Below are 9746 nucleotides of genomic sequence, written 5' to 3'. Positions count from 1 at the left end.
CTTTATACAGCCTTACATCCAGTATATAAAACCAGGAGAATGACCCAAACAAAAAACAAACTCAAAGTCTCAAATGTGAATCAACCAGAAAACTTTTACGAGACCAAGTTTGTAGCTAAAGTAGCAGAGTGAGTTTTTTTTTTCATAATTAGTGCATACTAGTTCCAAAAATGAGTACTCTATAATAAATCACAGGCAAAAAAACCAACAAAAAAACCCAATCAAGATTCCAGTAAACATTCATAAGGCACACAGCTCATTCAAATACAAGAATCTAAGAAATGTGATCTGATTTAACCTCATTTAAATTTGAACACTATCCACTTTAAGGCTGTCTTTTTAGAAAGTGCTCCAATGCCTCCATGACAGCCGAGGTCTTTTTTTAAAATAAATATTTTCCCTCAAATGCCTGAGAATGTACCATGGATCTTTTTGTATACAACAGGAACAGTGAACGTGCTGTAGACGTCCCCAGAAAGATGTCATCGAAGGGGCCAAGCTTTTTTGCACTGTATGGGTAGAGCTCCAAAACTTTGCTCTTAACACCTTGTATAAATGCATTCAGTCTCAGCACAGTACAGCACAGCTACCATGACAAGATTATAATTCTAACTTTGACCAACTTATTTGAAAATCACCTCCATGTATGTCACTTTTATTATTAGTGACTGATGTTTTCTTCCACAATAAAATTTGTTACTTGGGTAGTAGGATTAGCTTTCTGAGTAAACAGAAAACAGAGCTGAACAATGTTGACATCATGTGCTCTCCAGCATTATACAGTAACTCACTTTGCTGTTACCTTTCTTATCTGATGTCTACTCTTTCCAACTGTACCTGATCTGCAGCTGAGTTTGACTCGCTGAGTTTTTGTATGCATTCACTGGGTTATGATCATGTTTTATTACAGAACATGTTGTCCATCCTCAACAATGAAAGCACTGAAAAAATGATTACATATAAAGTATTATTGTAGGTCTGTGAATGAAAAATCAAAATAACAGTGATGGCGATTGCTATCTGCAACAAAACCAAATTATACATGTATATATCTACAATCTGTCACAAAAACACCGAGCACAGTTTTTTCAGTGACTTTGTTGGGGATTGAAGCTCCGTCATTCACAGCAGCTCTGTATTGCCTCTTATGTAGCTAGCAGCGGATATTTTATAAGCCAAGATTTAAATGATGACTGATTATTTATTGCTGTAAGCTGTTTATCAAATTGCATCCTTTTTTTAATGTAAGTAATAAAAGTAAGTATTATAGCAGTGGTGTGAACCTGGACTGTGGAAACAAGGTAAAAAGTTCAGACACAACTTCACCTGCTTCCATGATACACAGAGAAGAACATCTTGCAAGGTTAAAGTTCCAGCAACATTTGCGGTATGGAAAAACAACTTTATACATATAATCGGCCAATTAAAATTTCAGATGAAAAGAAAATATTTTAAAAGTGAATCATTGAAATGACCTTCTGAAATGTTTATTTTTTATTTTCATTGCATTCACTAATTTAAAGTTCATATTTAAATGTTTCAGTATTTGGGTTATCAAGGTGCTCAGTGACCTGTAGTTTTAAAATTCTGAGTTCAGTAACATCTACTGGAAACTCTAAGGTGCTTCTTTGGAAATCGGCGCGATCGTGGCTCAAGATTTGCGAGTTCGCCTTGTAATCGGAAGGTTGCCGGTTCGAGCCCCAGCTTGGACAGTCTCTGTCGTTGTGTCCTTGGGCAAGACACTCCATCCGTTGCCTACTGGTGGTGGTCAGAGGGCCCGGTGGCGCCAGTGTCCGGCAGCCTCGCCTCTGTCAGTGCGCCCCAGGGTGGCTCTATCTATCTGTATCAATGTAGCTTCCCATCACCAGTGTGTGAATGGGTGGATGACAGGTTGTGTAAAGTGCTTTGGGGTCCTTAGGGACTAGAAAAGCGCTATACTAATTCAAATACAAGTACAGGCCATTTACCATCTCTGTTTGGGCAAATGGCATTCATTCTCTGTTCATTGTATGAACTTGTGGAATTCTTTGCCTTCGGAAATCAAGCTGGAGCTGAGATTGTTTTAAATTTAAACTGAAACAGCTTTTAAAGATTAACCAGTCATGAATAATTTGCAGTTTTGTTATAATATTATACCATACTGTAGTCTGTACCCTGTGGTATATGTTATTCATTTTCTTGTGTTTTAAAGGCCCAACTAGAGACGGGGATTGCAAACTAGCTTAGGCTATAAATGCTGTTGTGTGTTGCCTGGTTCCTTTTTTTAATGTAAGTAACCAGTGGCATGTGGTGACTTTTATAGAAAGGCGAGCAGAAAGCCCCAGTCCACCCTTTATTCCACTGTACAACACGACAGACTGGACCAGATTCAATCATACAGTTTTATGTTGCCCGTCTTTTACCCTATTCAGTTTCCTGCTGCACTTTACCTTTCTGCCAACTCTCTGCTCTCATGTGTAGGTTTAAGTATCGTAAATTATTATTACTTGTATAGATGAACAAATATCTACTATATTACCAAAAAGTATTTAATATTAGCTGACAATGAGCAGTGGTGGAGGAATTTTAGAACTTTTACTTCAGCAAAAGAAGGAATAAAACACTAGGAGAACACGTCACTATACATTAAATTGTATTACAGGGAAATTGTATATAAACTATCAAAAGCACAAATAATTATTCTGCAGAAAAAATGTTTCTTGTCATTTATCTATATACCAATATTTCTGAAGATGGCTGAGCTCATTTTCAAATTTCATCTACAATATTGTATCATATTTTCTATCCCGTTTGGTTCTTTTGCCATCAGAATTGTTGTCTAAAGGTAATGAAAGATGCCCAACGGATTTACTTTACCAAATGGACCATCCCAGCCTTGCCATAATGGTCTATTTGATTCACCTTTGCTTTTATTGTTTATTTTATTTTCATTTGCTGAACACTGAACAGACTTGACTGGGGAAAAGAAAAGGGAGAAAGAAAGAGGGAAAGAAAAAGACCAGGGAAGCGGGGCGGTGATAAAGGGCAAAAACCAAAAACCAACAAAACAAACAGACAAAAAATACATATATCAATCACCTGGATCACCTGTTGAGAAAGAAAAAAGAGAAAACAAGCAAAGAAAAAGAGAGCAACATAATAAACAACATCATCGCGATGATCTATGTGAATATAACAGTAAATACTAAATATTAAATATTATAGTGCAGCACGTAAGATCAACAGCGCACAGTGTGTTTTGAGGTAGCAGCCAAAAGGGTGTAGTTTGTTTGTGTGAGCACCCGTGTGTACACCTGTGAGCGTGAGCGCGCTTGTATTTAAAAGGTTCCTTCATGTAATGATCTGCTAGAGGGTGTGGGGAGCCACAGCCCCGTCCACCAGGGCATGAAGCAGGTATGGAGGAGATCAAAACTCCAGACATCCAGAGGCCCTCAGAACACAAGAGACCAAGGAAGACCAACGGAGGGGCAACCGCGCCACTATCCCAGAAAGAGCTGAGGAGAGCCCCAGATGAGGGGTCGCCCAGCAACCGCGGAGCAGAAGCCAGCAGTGCAGTGACGTGCCCGTGAGCTCCGCCGGCAGCCAGCTGTGCCAGAGTGACCGAGCCCCAGGCCGAGAGGCCGAGGGCACCCCACCCCCGAAGGAGCCCGAGCGAGCCCCAGGCTCCAGGCCCCAACAAGCAGCCACCAGGAGCCGGTGGCTGTATCATATTTTCTAAAAGTTTATGTTTGTAGTGGCTGTCCTCTGGGGAAAAAAAACTGTTTATGACCTCAGAAAAAAAGCTTGCATCTCTGTTAAAACGTATTAATATATATATAAAAAAGCAGAGCTGTAATAAAAGGCTTGACCAAAACAGAGCTTGTATAAAAAGTCAGTGTTTAGTACAGAAAGACCACCTTTATTCTTCAACACAGCCAGAACTCTCTTAGGCATGCTTTCTTGCCATTTCTATAAGGAGTCTTCAGGAATAGTTCTCCTTGAAGGATGTTTATAGCTTTTCTCTGGATCTTGGCTGCCTTTATTCGCCAAGATGATCCCACACTGTTTCAATAATGATGAGGTCCAGGCTATAGGGAGGCCAATCCATGACTGATAGGGTTCCACTGTGTGTTTTTCCAACCAGGTATGCCATGTGTTTGGTGTCATTGTAATGCTGAAACATCAAAGCTGTTGCCAATCAGATGCTTTCCAGATGGTTTTGCATGATTTTCTGTCCACTTCTTGTTTGGCAAACCCCAGCCTGTTTGCACTGGTTCCCTTCCTTAAGAATACCTTCTTGACATCCACCCATACACTGAGATGATTTCTGGTGAGGCTCCAGAAAACAGTAACTGGATCAACTGATGAGCCAGGTGCATCTCTTGAAGGGAAATCCAAAGCACTGCTTTAAATGGTTGGCTGCCTTTTGCTCTGTTTTCTGTCAAGATGATGTTGAGGTCCAGGCTCTAGGGAGACCGGCCAAGGATAGTGTTCCATTGTGTGCTTTCTATCCAGGTATGCTTCTGTTTTTGGGATCATGTGGACTGATCCAATGTGACAACTGTTTTCAAATAATGGAACAGTGCTGAAAAATAACTTTTTGCAGATGGGACTGGACTGAAAATGACTTAAAAAAAAACCTGGAGATTTCCAAAGAAAAACTGGGAAACATCTTCAGAACACCTGGAAAACTATTACGCAAGTTCAAAATTACAAGCAAGTTCAAAAATTAAGAAATGAAGTGTGGTTCAAGACTTTTGCACAGTATTGTACATCATCTTACCTTCTTTTGTACAACTAAACGCTTGCTGTTGTGAGAAGAGGTCAATAATAATCAACATATGTAGGTTTTGTCCGGTAGAGTCAATGAAAAATACAATTAAGTTTAAACAGCTTTAATATAGTCCAGTTCCCTCCCGGTGTGATATCAGACTGTCAAATGTCTTGTAAAGGGTGCAAATATTACACCACAAATCCTCCACCAATTAGTCTCTGATGAGCAACAAAACAAGTTTCCAAAGTTTTGCATGGCATTACTTATTAATTTTACTTTCAAAGGACAATCCCCAAGACTCATCAGAATGAGTGTGGAAGCTCATTAATGGACTGGAAAAGAAAAGTCTCATATGAACATACTTGCCAGAAACATAGTCTGTAAATCCTAATATATTAAAGTTTGCATAATCTTTTAACACATTTACTGTCAGATTTGATTTCAGCATACATGCTGGGGTGTTAATGGCTTGGCTCCATGTAAGAGTTGGAAGTTATTTCAGCCTGTGTCACTCTCCTTAGTGTTTTGAGTGTGATTTGATATTGATTATGGTCATGTTTATTCATACTGTATACATCCTTTACAGTAGTTTTACGGTGTCCTGTTCCTACTCGGTTGCTTTCAGTGGTTTATCACTGAAATAAATGTGGAATTATATATTCATGAATTCTTTCATTTTCATGCAGATTGAAGTCTAATTTCATATTTTAAACATCTTATAGCATTAGCTACGAGATAAACAATACATTTAAGTGCTGTTTAGCTTCCAAAGGAATTGTATTTAAAAAAAAAAAGAACAAATAGAAAAAAAAGCGAAAAAAAATGACAAACACACACAAAAAAGCAGACTACTAAAAATAGTCCAAATACTGAAAGTCTGAAACAGATGAATTTGTATTTGTAATACAAATATTAGCAGAAAAGATGGAAACAGAGTGTAAATAATTTAGTATTTCATCTATGGTTCATGTAAATGGGAGAAATCATAGTAAGGAAGGGATAAGGCTGGAAATCAATAGGGCCGTGATCTTTCAGCCCTCAGGCGACTCCACTTTACAGTCACGATTCTCCAGTGAATATCACTGCATGGCCTCAGAAATGCACATTATCTAATTGCAGGCAAATAAAGTTTGTCACTGAATCTGTAAATCCAACTAAAACATGCAAGTAGAAACCAGGCAAAGAGGAAAAATGTGTAAGTGTAAATATATATATGTAAATAATCAAGATCCAGAAATACTGTCGCTTCTGCCGGGCCAGAAATGATTTGAGATGCACTTGAGAGAAAAAGGAAATCATCTTGTGCTCAGATCAATCAGGAACCCCAGAGTCCAGGCTACAGAGAGGAGAGATCATCCAGCTTATCAGCACGCAGTTCAAAAGTCAGCAGCTGTGACTTGTAGAGTGAACATTGGTAACATTTATGAAGGACCCTATTAATGATAAATGGAATATACAGGTTATGGAGCAACACATGGTGGCATCCAGTCAATGTGTTTCTCAGGGAAGGCGAGACAATGTCAAACTAAACCGTACAGAGTGGTTCCTGTAAGTTTTTGTTCATTTGTTGGGCTTTTTTTTTTTTACACACCATCCCAGTGTTAATAAAAACAGTGTTATATTACTGATAATCCACTCCAAAGCTCCTAAATGAATGAGTGTAATTCTGGCACCCATAAAAACTTTTAATGCCAGTATATGTTGGACTCCTTATGTGTTTCCTTTGGCTCAGGACTGAATATCTTTGTTATGCAGTTTGACAATTATTTTTAAAATTCTGTAATATTTTAGTTCAAAGTAAAGTTGTTGCTATTTCGATTTTTGCCATGGTGGCACTATTGCTCTCAGTGTGGCAATATGAGTCTGTTAGTTTGTTAAGCTAAGACTTGAGTAGCCTTCCTTCACTGAATATTACACAAACTAAAATAGTATTGTGATACTCAAAATCTCATCTAGATTTTCAGCTTCATACTTTATAATTATGCTCTTATTGCCAAATAACACATGAACGATTTGAGCTCTCTTCAGCCAAAACTTAGGACATACAGGTGCCATGCTTTTTTGTTTTAGTGTCTCTCAAAATCCTTTCAGATAACTTTTCAGTCAACTTGTTGTCTGCCAAATGAGAGTCCTCAAAGACCCACCAGTGGGGATTGTGGCACTGTGTGATGGGCCTGGCACTGGTTTCAAAAGAAGAGCTGAATCTATGACCTGTGCAGGAGAGCAGAGGACAGAGACAGTTGACGGAGTGAAATCCTTCACGTTGCTGTAATGGGTATAATTACACAAAGAAAAGGGCTGTTAGGTTAAATTACCCGTGATATTCACCATGGATAATGGCAGAAATTCAGAAGGTTAAATGACACCAGGAGCTGAATGACTTTTGACATTAAGGTACTATTGAAAAGGAAATTATAAAAGAGCCTTTATGGGCAAATCCAATACCCTACACGTTGGACGGTAGCAATTGGTTTGAAAAGACTTTAAAAAGGCTTTTTTTTTGTGAACACCTGTGTCTTTAGAAGCCATTGTGAGATAATGATTTAGTCTAAAAAGCACTGGCTGGATAGATTGTTTCCAACAGTGGAAGCTATTTGAAGCTCTCTTTGAGTTGCAGCGATGTCTGGAAATTGTCCTGCTGAGTGCCGCACCTACTCACACAAGTAACCGCTGCAGGAAAGGAAACACTGAATAGACTCAAGCAATTAGCTGTTTCGCTCTTATTGTCTCTCACCTCCAGTTTTCCAGCTACCGTCCAAATAGGATTGTATGTGAAATTTTGGGTTTTTTTCTTCACTTGGAACTATATTCTCTTTGGCCCAAAACGTGTCCATTGCAGACAGCAAACTGCCCAATTAGTGGATGAGAAGGTAAAGGGGGCTGGGATTGACTGCTAGACAACTACCTCAAGTCACCCCACGGCAGCCACCCACACAACTAAACAAGAGCGTGTATTGTTTATCAAATGACTACGAAGAAAAAGTGGAGCCAGACACTGTAGATGTCATGCATTTGTTCCACGTTGCCCAAGCTGTTGTGTGTCTTCAAACTTTCACCTTGTTTATATCGTACAAACTTTGCTAGACATCTGACTGCCATCTGACACGGATGTTAAACACTTGAACACATGTTAAACACCTGATATTTATTGGATACCCTTAGTATACTGTGAACTATAATTTATGTGAGAATGAGGGGCAGAAAAATCTGCTGGCATACACGCATCTATATGAGTTACACATTTGCTTACATGTTAGATAAGCTGCTTCTGGCATTCTCTTTGGTCAGGAATGACTTTATATTGGGAATGCAACATTTATTACACCTATTAATGCAATGCCCCGTTCCTGAAGACATCTGACGACTCTCGATACATTGACATCAGCTCCAGTCCACCCCTTGTGAAATCTTCCTAAGCTCTTGAATCAACAGATTCTTGACAATTCTCTTAAGGCTATGGACAGTGCTGGTGACTAATGGAATATATTTACCAGCATTACGCATTTAAAATGCAAAATATGAGTTGTTGTGGTAGCTACCTGTCACTTCAGTATCTTCGATGTACTATTGCTGTGTGCTTTATTACTATTACTGAAGGCTACTCTCCACCAAGCTAACATCTTATCTTTTGTTAACATCTGATGTTAACATAAGTCTTTGCTCCTCTACAATAAATATATTGTCCATTCAGAGAGATTTGGGCAGGAAGATGGTAGGGAAGCAGACTCAGCAGAAATTTTGGGATTCCAGAGGTGAGCAATTTATTTACAGTGGACTCTATACGTGAAGCTTAACAAAACTTCCCCCAAAGTAACTTAAATACAAAAACTCAAAAGTACATAGATTTGATAACACAGCTCACCTCTCCTTTCTCATCTGAGTCTGGCAGAGACTCACTATATATAGGGCCATCAATTTCCTTCAATTAGTCCAGCCAGTACCACTCACTTGAGCTGAGTGATCTAACACTACATAGTTGACTAAAAATGACAAAAATATCCTCTCACTTCTGATTAGCACATTTAGCTCTATTTACGAAAAAACAAACAAAAGGGAGCATTTCTATGGTTAAAGAAATCCCTCCTCTTGGTTCAACCTGCTGATGTCATGTGTGACATCAGCAGTTTGCACTTTAAAATGAGGAAATGCAAGGCGGGCCTTTCCCCACACCTGATCTACATGAAGACTGAAAAGCATAATAAAATATAATAAAATATAAAGAAACGTGTAAATGAGTATTTGCCTTAATTTGCAGAATGTTTGTTTTTCCGGAAACAGAATGCTTACACAAACAAACCCGGGATAGTTATTGCAGCAATGTTACTTTGAAAAATAGCAAATCATAGCAAAGAAATACAGAGACAGAATAATGTGCATAATGTGCAAAAAAAAAAAAAAAAGTCAACACATCTGGGACAAGTGGAGAGCATTACAACTGCTCATCCACTTTCTCACAAACATCCAATTGGTAGAGAAAAACAAGCAAGAATTTGCAGGATGTGATTGCTGCATTCATGTAGTTGTAAAAAACATTACAATATATTAAGTAATCCAAAGTATTCAGATCACATTGAGTAACTTAATGGAAGACGTTAGAAACTACATTTTGGGGCATGTATTCTGTAATCTGTAGTGGAATACGTTTTAAAAGTAACCTTCCCAACACTGGCTGTGGTCTTTCTCTTTTGCTTGTGCACCATTGCCGTCCAAATGGAATTTCTAGTAATTTGTGATATTGCATTTCTCATGAGCTATGAGCCATAATCATGAAAGTTTAAACAAACAAAAAAAATTGTAATATTTCACTTCATATGTAATGAATATAACATATATGAAAGTTTACTTTGTTGAATTAAATTCTGAATAGAAATAAACCTTAAAAGAAAAACTTGATAACAGCAGAATAAAATAAATAACATTCAATATTAAAAAAAAACACTTCAGGTAACATGGCCCTGCATAACAAGCATATGATTTTTTTCACAAATAAGAT

Source organism: Neolamprologus brichardi, chromosome 9 (genome assembly GCF_056152115.1).
Source record: "Neolamprologus brichardi isolate AB-2024 chromosome 9, ASM5615211v1, whole genome shotgun sequence".
In the NCBI taxonomy this organism is placed as follows: Eukaryota; Metazoa; Chordata; class Actinopteri; order Cichliformes; family Cichlidae; genus Neolamprologus; species Neolamprologus brichardi.
The sequence above is the reverse complement of the archived record's forward strand: the minus strand, read 5'-3'. Positions refer to the sequence as shown.